Genomic DNA, 15666 nt, shown 5'->3' with positions numbered 1-15666 from the left:
AGCTTATTTTTAATGGTTTGTCACATCTTTGTAGCTCAGTTATCAAAGAATCATAATCATAGAATGGTTTGGGTTGGAAGGGACCTTTAAAGGTCATGCAATGAGCAGGGACATCTTCAACTAGATCAGGTTACTCAGAGCCCTGTTCAGCCTGGCCTTGAATGTTTCCAGGGATGAGGCATCTACTGCCTCTCTGGGCAACCTGTTCTAGTGCCTCACCACCCTCCTTATATTTAGTCTAAAGCTACCCTTATAAGCTCCCTTTAAGTTTTGAAAGGCTGCAATGAGGTCTCCCCAGAGACATTCTCTTCTCCAGGCTGAACAACCCCAACTCCCTCAGCCTGTCTTCACAGGAGAGGTGCTCCAGCAGTCTGATAATTTTCATTGCCCTCCTCTGGATCACTGCAACAGGTCCATGTCTTTCCCATATTGAGGACCCCAGATCTGGGTGCAGTACTCCAGGTGGGGTATCACAAGAGTGGAGTAGAGGGGCAAAATCACCTCCTTTGACCTGCTGGTCACACTGTTTTTGATGCAGCCCAGGATACGGTTGGCTTTCTGGGATGCGAGTGCACATTGCTGGCTCATGTCCAGCTTTTCATCCACCAGCACCCCCAAGTCCTTCTCCGCAGGGCTGTTCTCAATCACTTCATCCCCCAGCCTATATTGATACCAGGGGTTGCCCCGACCCATGTGCAGGACCTTGTACTTGGCCTTGTCAAACCTCATGAGGTTCACACGGCCCCACTTCTCAAGCTTGTCCAGGTCTCTCTGCATGGCATCCTGTCCCTCAGACATGTCAACTGCACCACTCAGCTTGATGTCATCTGCCAATTTGTTGAGAGTGCACTCGATCCCACTGTCAAAGTCATTGATGAAAATATTAAACAGTACTGGTCCCAATACGGACCCCTAAGGAACACCACTTGTCACTGATCTCCACCTGGACATTAAGCCATTGACCACTACCCTCTGGATGCAACCATCCAACCAATTCCTCATCTACTGAACAGTCCACTCATCAAATCCATATTTCTCCAATTTAGAGAGAAGGATGTTGTGGGGGACTGTGTCAAAGGCCTTACAGAAGTCCAGATAGATGACATCCATAGCTCTTCCTTTGTCCACTGCTGTAATCAATCCATCATAGAAGGCCACTAAGTTGGTCAGGCAGGACTCGCCCTTGATGAAACCAGCCTGCCTGTCTTGAGTCACCTCCCTATACTGCATGTGCCTTAGCATAGCTTCTAGGAGGATATGTTCCTTGATCTTCCCAGGAACAGAGGTGAGGCTGACAGGTGAGTAGTTCCCAGGGTCCTCCTTTAGAGCTTTTCAAAAAATGGCTGCAATGTTTCCCTTTTTCCAGCCATCAGGGACTTCACCTGACTGCTATGACTTTTCAATATCATGGAGAGTGGCTTGGCAGCTACACCAGCCAATTCCCTCAGGACTCTGGGATGCATCTCATCACGTCCCAGAGACTTATGATGTTCAGGTTCCTCAGGTGGTCACAAACATGATCTTCTCTTACAGTGGGAGTGACTTTGCTTGCCTAGTCCCTGTCTTGCAGTCCTTTCACTCGAGAGGTGTGGGAAGAGAGATTGCCAGTGAAGACTGAGGCAAAAAAGTTGTTGAGTACCTCAGCCTTCTGCTTGTGTGGTGGGTTGACCCTGGCTGGAGGCCAGGTGCCCACCAGAGCTGCTCTATCACTCCCCTCATTCACTAGACAGGGGAGAAAAGGTATAACGAAATGCTTGTAGGTCGAGATAAGGACAGGGAGAGATCACTCACTAATTGTTGTCATGAGCAAAGCAGACTGAACTGAGAGAGTGAATTCATCTAATTTATTACTAGGCAAAACAGAGTAGAGGAATGAGAAATAAAATCAACTCTTAAAACACTTCCCCCCACCCCTCCCATCTTCCCGGGCTCAACTTCACTCCCGGCTTCAACCTCCTCCCCCCTCAGCAGCACAGGGGGACAGGGAATGGGGGTTACGGTCAGTTCATCTCACGGTGTTTCTGCCACTTCTTCATCCTCAGGGGGAGGACTCCTCTCATCGTTCCCCTGCTCCAGCATGGAGTCCCTCTCATGGGGTGCAGACCTTCAGGAGCAAACTGCTCCAGCGTGGGCTCCCCCACGAGGTCACAAGTCCTGCCACCAAACCTGCCCTAGCATGGGCTCCCCTCTTCACGGGTCCACCGGTCTGGCCAGGAACTTGCTCCAGCGTGGGCTTCCCACGGGCCGCAGCCGCCTTCAGGTGCCTCCACCTGCTCCGGCGTGGGGTCCTCCACGGGCTGCAGGTGGAATCTCTACACCCCCTCATCCTTCCTCCATGGGCTGCAGGGGGACAGCCTGCTTCACCATGGTCTTCACCACGGGCTGCAGGGGGATCTCTGCTCTGGCACCTGGAGCACCTCCTGCCCCTCCTTCTGCACTGACCTTGGTGTCTGCAGAGTTTCTTACACCTTCTCACTCCTCTCTCCGGCTGCAAAAGCTCTCTCCCTAAGTGTTTTTCTTCTTCTTAAATATGTTATCACAGAGGCGCTGACTGGCTTGGCCTTGGCCAGCGGCGGGCCCGTCTTAGAGCCGGCTGGCATTGGCTCTATCAGACACAGGGGAAGCTTCTAGTAGCTTCTCACAGAAGCCACCCCTGTAGCACCCCCGCTACCAAAACCTTGCCACACAAACCCAGCACACCTTGTCTGTTGTTACCAGTTTGCCAGTCTTGCTTGTCAAGGGGGTACGCTTTCTTTCAACTTCCTTTTCTGGCTGACATACCTGTAGAAGCCCTTCTTATCATTCTTTGCATCCCTTGCCAAGTTCATCTCCAGCTGTGCCCATCCCTGTGCAACCAGGCACCGTCCCTATACTGTTCCCAGGATACCTGTCCCTGCTTCCACTGCCCGCGCATTTCCTTCTTGCCCTTTAGTTTCACCAGCAGGTTTCAACTCAGCCATGCTGATCTCTTGCCTTCCTTTCCTGATATCTTACACCCGGGGATTGAGAACTCTTGTGCTCTATGGAAAGTGTCCTTAAAGATCTGCCAGTTCTGTTCTGCTCCCTTGTCCCTGAGGGCAGTTTCCCAGGGGGTCCTATAAACTAATTGCTTGAACAGCTGGAATTATGCTTTCCTAAAACTCAGGGTCCTGACTTTACCCTTTGCCTGACCCATATCCCTCAGGACTGCAAACTCCATCAGTGCATGATCGCTGCAGCCCAGGCTGCCTCAAATCTTGACGTCTCTGATTATCTCACTTGCGTTGGTGACCAACAGATCCAGTATCACATCCCCTCTGGTACTGCTGTCTATTACCTGGCTTACGAAGTTATCCTCAATGCATTCCAGGAGTCTCCTGGATTGCCTACAGCTCTCTGTGCTACTTTTCCAGCAGATGTTGGGGTGGTTGAAGTCCCCCAGCAGGGTGAGAGCCTCCTGTAGCTGGAGCAAGAAGTCTTCATCAATAGGCTCCCCTTGATCGGGCAGCCTGTAGCAGACACGAACCACAAGGTTCCCTTTGTTGTCTCGATGTCTAACTCTTATCCATAAGCTTTCAACCTGCTCATGGCTATCCTTCAGAGACAGGTCTGCAGTTATGGTAAGTCAAAAAGTCCTGAATAGCCCACTCAAGCATTTGCAATATGCATCTCTGCTCTGAAGCTATTCTTCCACTGCAGCCAGCTCGAGTTGTAAGGACCTGCCTCAGTCCAGCTGACTTGTAAGCAATACTGCTGTGACCTGCACCCTGCTCACCCCATCTGCCCTCGCTCAGCACCCTGAGGTCAAGCCACTGAGCCACCCACTGCATAGGTCGTCCACTGAAGATTGCCAAAAAGGCACAACAAACACGTCCCCTCCTCTTTGGTTTTCTGTGATGAGGGCTGTTTTCTGGCCAACGTGCAGACAACACGTAATTGCTACAGGCAAGAGCAGAGCTGAGGGACTTTGAGATTGCATTGACACCACTGCTGCTTCAAAGTGCCACCAGTTCCCTTTCTGACATGTTTTCCTTTTTGCTCTCCATTCAGTTAAAACAAACAAACAAACAAACAAAAAACAAAAGAAAAAGGAAGAAAACACCTTAATTCTCAAGCAAGAAAGACAGAGTGGCAGGAAGAACATATTATAAATGTGCTGGCAAAACCGATGAGACAAAATAGGGAAAAACCTGTGTATGAAGCTGCTGCAAATGTAATCTCAAAATGTTTCCAAAAGTAATTTTTCCCTATTCATTTGTTCTCAGCTGTCTCTGTTGTTTATTCTGCTCTTCTGTGATCGTTAGCAATAACAGTTCAATTTAAACTCTGTACATAAAGGACTCTGTCTTCTCACCTTTCTGTACAGCTCAAGGATAGCTTACAGAGCTATGTTATGGCTTTGCCCTTTCTAGATGAGGAATATGTTGATTTGGTTTCAGCTCATTAACTCTCTAAGGAATCTCTTCCAGCTTAGCTGTCTGCAAGGCTGGAAGCACCCATACTTCAGCATCAGGGCTTTTTTTCCTCTTTGAATTTCTGAAAGGGTGTCCCAAAAGGCAGAGACACTACAAGGAAGCCCAAGGAGCTGCAGGGTTTACTTCATGGGAAATGAGCATCGTCTCTTAGGATAATGAAATTTTGTGTGTGGCGTCTGGTGTTCTGGGATTCATAAAGGTTATCAGACAGGCATTTATAATAAAAGTTCTTCCTTCTTTCCCTGGCATGCATGAGGAAGATGGGAGTGTTATCAGTCTGACATTTCTGTCAGAACTGGTATTTGAACCACTGGATGATTCTGACAAATGCCACTGCTGTCATCTGCTGCTCAGTTTTAATTATATCTGACCGAGGCTTTCAATGGCAGCAAGCAGAAAACTTAATTAGTTGGTTTAAAGGCTGATCTTCAGAGTTCGAAGAATCCAAACAGCTTTGCAGCGTTTCTGCACGGAGGCTGCCATTTTCAATGTCTGATGATGCAAGTCAGAAGAATTAATGGTCCCACTTATGGGAAGGAAAACCAGAGCAAGACTTACAGGAATATACGTCAACAAAATACACCATTTCTGTACACGACATGTCAGCAAGGCAACCTCATGTCTAAGAAACTGCTGTGCTGGCTCACAGGTGGGTCTCAGACAAATGGTAGCAGAATGCAGGCAAAAGATTGGGCACTCATGGGAACATACAGCGAAAGAACATCTGTTACCTTAAACAGAATGTACACGTTTATTCTGCAGTGGACTGCAAGCACTGCAGTATTTGGACAGACTGAAAGGCTGGCATTTTCTCACACACCAATGCACTGTTCAAACAAGCTGCTTAAAAGAAGATTGCATTAACAATTTATACCACCTCTGTGTTTGCTTTCAGAGTGTTAATATGATTATATTTCTACACTATATCCTGGAAAAACAAGTATTAGTAAGATGCAATGTCAAACTGCTAATATGATGCAATTAGAAGTTAACATTACATTCACATGCTGGATGCAGGTTGCCTGTGGGGGAAAAAAACCCCACAAAACCAAACTGAAAATTATTTTGTTCCAGAAACCCCAAGGCTGTGGGTTTGTGCACTTAATCCAACCACCCTCGTGGAGATGTGGACTGGTAGAAGACGGGCTTTGCTTGTCGGTGAGGTCACATGCTCTGGAACAGTGCTGCTGGTATCCTTTATGATACTGCTGAATTTCATCATTTGAAAGGAACGGGCTGGATTTTATACATAAAATGTGCCAAGATCTCTGTGTCTGTGAGCTGCAGTCAGCAAGAGCCAAAGCACTTGATGACTTACACAGCCCACAGGACTGATCTACTCTCATTGGCTTCCCCTGCACTCGCAAGCTTTGTGCTTGTAATTTACCATTGATCACAGAATCACAGAATTGCTGAGGCTGGAAGGCACCTCTGGAGATCACCTAGTCCAGCACTCTGCTCAAAGCAGGGTCAGCTAGAACAAATTGGTGAGGGATGTGTTCAGTCATATTTTGAATATCTCCAAGGTTAGAGGCTCCACAACCTCTCTGGGCAACCTGTGCCAGTGTTTGACCATGTCCATCATAAAAAGCTTTTTCTTCTGTTTAAACAGGGTTTCCCATATTTCAGTTTGTCTCCACTGACCCTTATGCTGTTGCTGAGCACCACTGAGAGGGGTTCAGATCTATCTTCTTTACTCCCTCCATCAGGTATTTATACACATATTGATTAGATCCCCCTGAGCCTTCTCTTCCCAGGCTGAATTGCCACAGCTGTCTCAGCCTCTCCTCTTACGACAGGTACTCCGGTCCCTTAAGCATTTTTGGGGCTTGGGGCCCTTCACTTGACCCAGTCCAGTGTGTCTATGTCTGTCTTATGTGGGGGAGCCCAGGACTGGACACAGCACTCTCCACTGTTTTTGTCAGGGCAAGTTGCTGGCATATGGTGTCCATTTGGACACCCAGATGCTTTTCAGCAAAGCTGTCTTCTACCCAAGTGGCTCCCAGCGTACACTGGTGCAAGGGGCTATTCCTTCCCAGGTGCAGGACTTGACATTTCTCTTTGTAGACCTTCAGGAGATGCCTGTTGACACACTTCTCCAGCCTGGCCACATCCCTTTGAATGACAGCACAACCAGCTTTTGTGTCAACCATTCCACCCAGTTTTGTATCATTTTAAACTTGCTGAGGGTGCACTCTTCCATGTTGGCCAGGTCATGAATGAAGCAGGTAAACAGGGAATAGGGGAAAAAATATGTCTAAGGAAATTATATGGCTCCTATCACTGTATTCTCAGAGTCACAAATCTAGTTGAGCTCTCCCTGCCCAAATCCTGACTATGCTGCTATACCAAGTCCCAATCTACTGGACCTATACAGGTCCATGCACCCATGTAGGTGTATGACTGGATGACAAAAAATGTGCAGCCAGCTTCATTGGTCTTCCTCTGCAAAGACAGGGGACCTTTGTCCATTGTTCTGCTGAGCTATCAATGGGCCAAAGAAAATATTCTCCTGCTATGAGGGCAGCCTCACGTTGACCTGGGCTGCCACCTCTTTCCTGCAATATTGCGTCCTTGATGTCTCACCCATCAGGGTGAGTATAAATAAATACAAACCCATCCCTCCCCATATTGTACATGAGTTTGGGTTAAAGAAGCTCAGAGTGTCCCAATTAAAACTTGCATCATACATTTTGCCTTGGATAATATTTTTGCCAATGGCCATAAAGATCGTGTGTCTATAGGATATGTGATGGGCTTTGTTTATCTTTGATCTTTCTAGACCATACATTAGTCTAGAAACCAATATTTTCTACACCATATACAACAAACAAGCTCACAGTTTTCCTTTCTGTTAGTGGTTGAAAAGTTGGATTACTCTATTTTTTAAGTTTTTTCTTTGAGTATATTTAAGAAGGTAAAAAACCCCCTGTACTTGTTTAAGCACAGGTTTGGATTCATGTAGCAGGCAGCCATTTTGTCAAAAAAACAGTGATTTGCACAGCCAGAGTGACAGCTGGCACCCCAAAACTATCAGGTCCCAGAGTGTTAGATTTGAACTGAATCAAGTTAATCCATATGTTACTGTGCCTAACAAAGTCCACAACATTCACCAGGCACAGAATATCCTATATAAATTAACTATCATCTCCTCAGTGCAAGTGTCACAGGGACTTCAATGTGCAGCATTTTGCTATCACGAAAAGCGTTTTCTCACCAGCGGACGGAAGACTGCACTGCAGTTACAATAGATCCCACTATAGCATGGTGAGGAGCCAAGGTGGTTATGAGTCTGTGCAGGGGTAGCCTCATGATGATAGCAGTGCTGCTTCTGTACAGGTACAAGCTCCCGTAACCTGGCATTTTCATATCAAACTCTGCAGGCCAAGTTTGTGGCAGAGGATACAAAAAATCACCTTCTTCATGCGTAAGTGCTAGAATTACTTTTTCCATCCTCCAGTTGCAAGACACCGTGCCATGTTTATTCTTCAGCATCACTGTGAGGGAGAAAGGCCATCACAACATCCACTGCTCCTCCACATCCAGGTATTTCCTTCTTACCCCTCATGCCCTGACCTCAGCAGTTCATGGAGACCTTTTCCTTTATGCATGGTTGCCACACATCAAAAACTCTTAGGCCATGTTCATAAGGAGTTTTGTGCTTCAATTCTGTTTCATTGCCATGTTCACAACTGAACAGCCCTGCGCTGTGGCATTGTACTGAAGGCAGGATGAAATTCCTTCTGCCTCACGGCTCTCAAAAACTTGTGTCCCACCACAGAGCAGCTCCTTGCAAGGCCCTTTCATGGGTGCTATCAACCTGAAGGATGTCCCCAAAAATCGTAGTAGCACACATGCATATCACTGTGTACAGCATGGACATAAATAATCGAGACTAGCTATGCATTATACAAAGTAACATGGGAAACAGCTTTTTGGCCACACTGTAAAACAGGGACCTATCTTAAGTTTCCTAAATTGGCTGGATCAGAGATTACTCCCTTTGCTTGTTGGACATGATATTTGAACACAAACTTTTGCATTCATACAGAAGGAGTCTTCGAGAAAACACGGCCCTGCAGCACCAGCTACCAGAGGCATTAATGATTTCAAAGATACACCCTAGCTTAAAGACACCTTCTTCCAGACCTTCAGATGTGTAGCCAACCTGTACAATGCATGAACTCTTTAGGGGCATGTGGTGAGTGTCAGCAACCAGACACCCAGGCACACTTTGTGAAGGGGTTTATAGTTTTATGGCTTTTTCCTGGAGAAAGCACATGTGCAGACCACGGTGCCCTAAGATTTAGTGCATTCTTGGCCTGGTCTTTGGCGGATAAGCAGAAAAACAGAAACTGCTTCATGTGGCCTCTGTAACGCCTTCTTCCTGAGATTACACTCCCACCCCAAGCATGCGCATACACATATTCACACACACACTGCTCTTCAGGAGAAACCCAGCCCTTTTGCAATTTTCCAGTTCCTTTTTTCATAAAATTTTCTGAAAAGCCTCAAGAGGAGATGACAGGCTCCTACCAGATGATTTGGTAATGAGGACTACAGGTCACTTTCAGCTATTTCAGCACTTACATCTCAGTGGAGGAGCATTTAAGTTCACAACCCATTTGAGCTTTTCTGCTCACCTTTATGCTCCTAATCCTTAGAGTTCTTGTGGGGATGTGAACTAAAACCCAGAAAACTCAAATAAGCTCTATATTCAAGGTAGGCTCTGCAGTTTTTAATTACAAGTGCAGGGAACTCCTCACACTGAATTCACAGATTGCCCTTAGACAAGATGACCAACTCTGCAGGGCCTCACAGGCTTTGGTGGTTTTTCTCATAACCCCCCCCCGCAAGTCAAGCAGCAGCACCTTCTCTTTCTCAAGGAAGCAAAACTGAAATTCATTGAGACCAACCATGTTTAATCCACATCCTAAAGTGCACCAAGGCTTCCGGAGGAGCTGGGGAGTGAAATGGCCGTGTAGCCCAAGTGTCTTGGTGAGGTTCATCTCTTCCTTCTAGAGATGCTCATGTAAATGGCAGTACCTTACTTCTGCAAAAGCCTCTCATAGACCTGTGCCTTTGCAGCATTTGCCAGAGCAGACTCAGCCTTTTGGCTGAGCTGTCATTCTCCATCATCCAACTAACACAGTCATTTCTGTCTTATAGGCGCATTATTTCACACTGAAGGTACCTGGCTAATATATTAGCTAAAGGGATGCTGAGAATAGTCTGCTGCCTTTAGCAGGGAATATTGGATGCTTTTGTCTTTGAAAAGTCCCACTGGTCTTTCCTTTGTGAATAGCTGTAAATTGCTTACTGGAACTAAAATACCACTTTTTGTCCAACTCTTTCTTGATTTTACCCAGGAGGTACATAGCAGAGGTTGATTAAATCACTCGGTGTGCTCTCTAAAAGAGACACATGACTCTCTCAGCATATGCATTCAGGAGTCTTTAAAAATAGGGGAAAAAAAGAGTTTTTCATACCCAGTCACCTGTTGTCCATCCCTTTTTTGAAAGGCATTGAGATACTTTAAGACAGACATTTTTGTCTCTGCTAAAGCTATGTAAAAGCTAGAGCCCAGTCTGAATTAGGTGGACAAATGTGCCCCACAGGACACCTTTCCTAAAGAGGGAAATCAGCTGTCTTTTGGAGGTGTCTCCTCCCTATTCCTGGAGCTAATTTAAACTCTTATTCTAGATGACTAATTTAACTAGCAGATTAGAGGTCATAAAGTTAGGTGAGATGATGCCCACTGAACTCTGCAAAAATTTTCAATAATTTTCTCCCTTTAGGCAAAACCTTCTTTTAATTTTGGAGGACAGGGAAATCCCAGGGAGCACCTTGGCGTTGAAGAATCCAGAAATTATGATAATGCTAAAGCAAAATAAAACAAGAATAATTGTTTTAGCAATTTTATGTCTTTCTCAAATCTTTCCAAGGCTCCCAGTAAACATCCACTTGTTTGGGAGTGGGAGCCCCTTTGGATCCATTTCCATTCCTCAGTTAATGGGAGTGAAAAACTAGAGTGGACGTTACTCCTTTTCAACCAGCAAAATTGGTGAGGCGTTCAACCTTGCACTGAAAACTGAGATGAGGTAAAATATGAGATATTCTGTAAATATAAACCCTTTAAAATAAAATGATACAGATGACATAAAAGTATAAAAATTGTTACTGACATGAATAATTCACTAACTATTGCATGGTATAAGTCACCAACTAATGTGTATTATGTGCCATTTAATATTGGATGTATCTGAAGAAATATGGAAATTGGAATACTTTAATAACTTTCTATATGAAAGATGATGAGACTGCCTAAATGATTAAGAGGAAGATATGTTATAATGAACTAAAGCCACTCGAGTGTAAGGTAATTTTAATTCAAATCTCCATCTGCTTATGTATAATTAAGACTCATTTAACAAGTTAATGCCTAACAGAGAGAACTGATAAGTTTGGTATTAAAGAGCTTAAGAGAAGTAAATTAAACTGTCGAGTTTGAGGAGCTTTCATTTGAATTCCCTGTACCTGAACCAAAATACAATCTTCCAGAGGCATTTCTTTACCCTGACCATACAGCCAGGTGCCAAACTTGGGGAGAAAAAGGAGGTGAGAAAACAGAATATCCTTTTTTAATTTTAATTTTTGATATCATGTCAAGTCAGGAATTTGACAGCATCTTTGCTGACATGAATATTTATACTGTTCAACCTGCTCACTATATAGTGTCTATACACCATTAAGAAGACACTTTGCATGCCATCAAAAATATTTATGCATTGCAGAGATTGCCAGTGGGGTTAAATAACCTAATAATAAGAGGGTTGCCTTTGAAGTGCAAAAAAAAATAATATTTTGATCTGTGGTAAATTTTATGTGATATTTGCCCGCTTAACTTTCTATTTCATTCTTTCCTGCAAGGTCCAGTAGTCAAAACAGTGACTTCAACCTTTTCATCTTTCATCATGCAATTTTAATTTTCTTCTTTTGGCTTCTTATCCACTGTCAAGATGAGAGTTTCCTATATTCTATTCATACTTAAAATTCTCTGTGCTCTCAGTTTTTTGTCACTGGAGCCAGACATCAGCTTTGATTTGCTCCTAGCACTTAGTGGTAAGTTAAACACTTTCAGGAATGTATTAGAAGAACAACACTACAGTATGTCCAATACTTATTGCAGTGCAGATGTTTCCAAGTGAAGTAAGACGAAGAATTAAAGCTATGAGGTTTGATGAGCAAAATCCAATCTCAATAAATGACAGACATAGACATTGTTGCAATATTTGAAGCTTACTGTTTTGTTCCTAGGCCAAAACAGACTTTCCTAATCTGCTTTAGCATCAGTCTAAGAGCAGAAAAATTAGGGATTGAATTGTTTAAAATATATAAGAGAGTAGAACCAATGTCTTACTTCTCAAATTGAGTTTTAGGCAATGAAGGTCCTTAAAATGCAACAGAAAGTGAAATGTTCCTTTGTGTATACATCCATAGATTAACACAATTTACTGTTTGTAGCAAGTCTCCTCATTATAAAAGCATTTGGGTTAATATGCATTTTGTATGTTACTATGTGTCACGCAAACAGGGGAACATGTTTTAAAAGATCTTCCTTTTCTCCAAGGCTTAAAAATGCACTCTGTACACAGGCATCATCAAAGACATTTGCAGCACTTCAACAGAATTAGCTTCAAGAGGCATAGGAAATGTACCAAATGAACCAAATCACCTAAAATTGGCTAGAGATGGAAACCTACAGTTACAGTCAGAGAAAGGTTTCCTTTTGTGTTGATAAGCTGATCTGTGAGAAAAAAAAAATGCTTCTTTTAGTGAAATCCCCTCTCCAATATTTATTTCCATTCAAGTTCAGAAAATCATAGAATCATAGAATGGTTTGGGTTGGAAGGAACCTCAAAGACCATCTAGTTCCAACCCCCCTGCCATGGGCAGGGACGCCCTCCACTAGATCAGGTTGCCCAAAGCCCCATCCAACCTGGCCTTGAACACTTCCAGGGATGGGGCCTCCACAACCTCTCTGGGCAACCTGTTCCAGTGCCTCACCACTCTAACAGTAAAGAATTATGTCTTGTCTTATAAAAACATGCCCTTGTAAACAGTCCCTCTCCAGATTTCTTGTAGGCCCACTTTAGGTACTGGAAGGCTGCTACAAGGTCTCCCCAGAGCCTTCTCTTCTCTAGGCTGAACTACCTCAACTCTCTCAGCCTGTCTTCATAGGAGAGGTGCTCCAACCCTTTGATCATCTTCATGGCCCTTCTCTGGACTCGCTCCAACAGCTCCATGCCCTGAAGGCTCTCATGGCAAGACCTGGACCCTTTCCCCAGCAGGACAGGAACCTGCTTGCTCCCAAGAAAGGCTCACGGACTGTACTTGACCTGGCTGCCTTGCCACGTGCATCCCAAATCCCCAGGTGGTGCCTCATCTCAGAGGTGCCAACCAAAGCCAGTCAGCTGTCCATGTAGGAGTTGACATTAGGGCTACAATAATGACGTCTGAAAATCCAGGCAAAATCTATACGTTATGTAGCTGTCTGTAACTAAAAGTGAAGTGCTTAATCTCACAAATGCAGCAATAGCCATCCAAGGAGAATGCTCTTCTTTAAACAAAGAAACATGCTTCAGAGCAAAGACATTTAAAGAAAAAAGCCTGCTCATGATTCCTCTGCTGTATCCTTTTTCCTCCAGCAGGCATGAGCCGACCAGCCTCTCTCAGAGAGTAACACCACCAGGTTTATGACAGCTCCTCTGTTTTGTTTTAGCCAAACTCCCCATCACATCCATTTTAGCATGGCTCCTCAAGAGTGTTTAATGCTCTGAAAAAGCAGTAGGCCCATAAAATGGATATTAATAGAGCACTTAGCACATACATGTTTGTGATTAGCAGCTTGAAGGTTAAGAACCCAAGTAAAACAAAACCTGGAGTAATTCCAGCCTTGAGTCAGGAAGTATTTTAGCACAGAAGTCATGTCATGCACCAAGGGTGCTGTTCCATAATTGGTACCAAGAAATGGCGTTTGGAAATGAACATTAGTTAAAACAGAAAAAAAGGAAAAAGTCATGCATCATGATATTAATGAATAATTCAATCCCCACAAGTTCAGAAAGCATAATGCTAAAGTTGCTGTATCATCTCTTCTGAGATGCTTGTAGCCCTTTTACAGGGCAAGGACAGATTAGATTCCGTGTCTGATTGCTCTTGTTCAATTCAGATAGTATTATCAGTTTCTTTGTTTTGAAAAACATAATAACCTGATGAAGTAGGTTTAGTTTATTGTCATGATCATACTAAATACATCATTTTTCCTTTACGAATACTTACATTGGAGAGGAAGATCCAGGGATCCCACAGATTTTAACCTTACTTATGGTGAGCAATGCTCCTAAATCAGCTGGCAATACAGTTGTCAAGTGACACAAGGTAACAGCCATCTTGCTGGCTTCATAGGAAAAATTACCTCCCACTGGTCTCAGGTGGGTACCAGGGTTGGGGGAAGGATGAATGGGACATGAACTCCTTCCCAGCTGTGATGTGGCTGTGATAACACACCTATGTAGCTCCTCTTCCCTGCCTTTTGTCTTCATCCCAGCACTGCAAACAACGCTCTTAAGCAAGATCTGGTCTTGTTCCAGTTGGAAACCATTTTTATTTTTATATTCCTTCATATGAAGAAAAAATAGTTCTCACAACAGAGTAGTCTTTTTTTTTTTTAAAGATTTATGACAACATGAAATGTATTTTGTTTCTTCTCTTTTAATTTGCCTTGTTGCTAAAATGCTATTTTCCTCATTAAAAATTATGACATTTGGAAAAAAGTATATGCAGGAATAAACAGCATGTGGGATGTCAGCCTTGCATTTCACTGATAAAGAACTGCTGGGACAAGGGAGCGCAACACCAAGTCCTGCCCTGCAGAGAAACCAGCTGAGAACAGTTGGCAGCAAAACCCTCGCCTGCCATTCAGCCCCTCTGCATCACCATCCCAGGCCGCCTCACCACCCCGCTCTGAGGTTCTGTGTTTATTTTCAATGCTAGCAAAAATGATCAAGATATTTCATCAGGGCAAAATGCAACACTTCTTCTCCCAAAGACTGCTTAGGGAAGAAAGGAAGCATCACTTAATAACCATAGTTATGAAGAAAAGAGAGAAAACCATGGACTGATGGAAAAACCCTAGATTAAGGATTGGGCAGGGATGTGCCGATTCCAGGAGGTAAAGAAGTAGGTAGAAGGTGGCCAGGCTCTGGCAGGCATGTGCCGAGCTAGAAACCACGTCATGGTGTGACACCAGCAGTATTCCTGTATCACCTCTCAGTCTTCTCTTTTCTCTTACTAAATCCTGATAGTTCCTCAGATTCAGATGCATTTCCATTTACAGCCTATTAATGTATCTTCTCTAGAAATATTATTTCTCTAATTATTCTCTATTACTTAATATACACCACCCTCTCCACCCAGTTAGGTCTTTTCTCTAATTAGGCATGGGTTTTCCTGATTTTATTTCTCAGTGACGAAATAATTATATTTTCTGAAGATTCAGGTTGTTCTCTGAATTTGGGTGTCATAACAATTTGAGAGGACCTCTGAGTCATGATTTAATAATGGGAAGAAAATAGTAAGTACCGTGCCTAAGGGAAAGGCATAACAGTAGCCATTATCTGGAGCTGATGGCAGCTGAACTCTGATTAGGAACGAGACTTGTTTTTACAAGTGTGATCACTGAAACGCAACGAGGGAAACAGCCAAATCTCTGTGCTTTGATGTCTCCAGAAGAAGAATGTGTACCTTTCCAGGTGACTTAGGTTAGTCAAAGACAAGTCCCTGGCTCAGCTGGCAGGACAATCTGGTAATGGCCCCTCGAAGCAGTACTGTTTCGCCTCGTGATCCTTTCTGGCCTTGGTTTCCATACTTTTTCTAATTTAATGGGAACCGTGGAAGTATTCTTCATTACGCATGAATAGCTGTACATTTAGTGAGGATTTAGCATGATGTTTCCCTGAGTCTGGTGGGGAGAATTTTCTGATTATCGAACTGTGAACTGTCAGTGGCATAATTTTCCTAAGCACTCAGGGAGCAGCACTCTTACAGTACTTACATGCCTGGAGATGCAGAGAGCACTGCCAATACCTACTAGTGCCAAAAGTGGTTAGGAAACAAATGACTGATTTCCAGAACTGGATAACTTGGAAAT

This window comes from Grus americana, chromosome 1 (assembly GCF_028858705.1).
Source record: "Grus americana isolate bGruAme1 chromosome 1, bGruAme1.mat, whole genome shotgun sequence".
NCBI lineage: Eukaryota > Metazoa > Chordata > Aves > Gruiformes > Gruidae > Grus > Grus americana.
Note: the sequence above shows the minus strand (reverse complement) of the source record.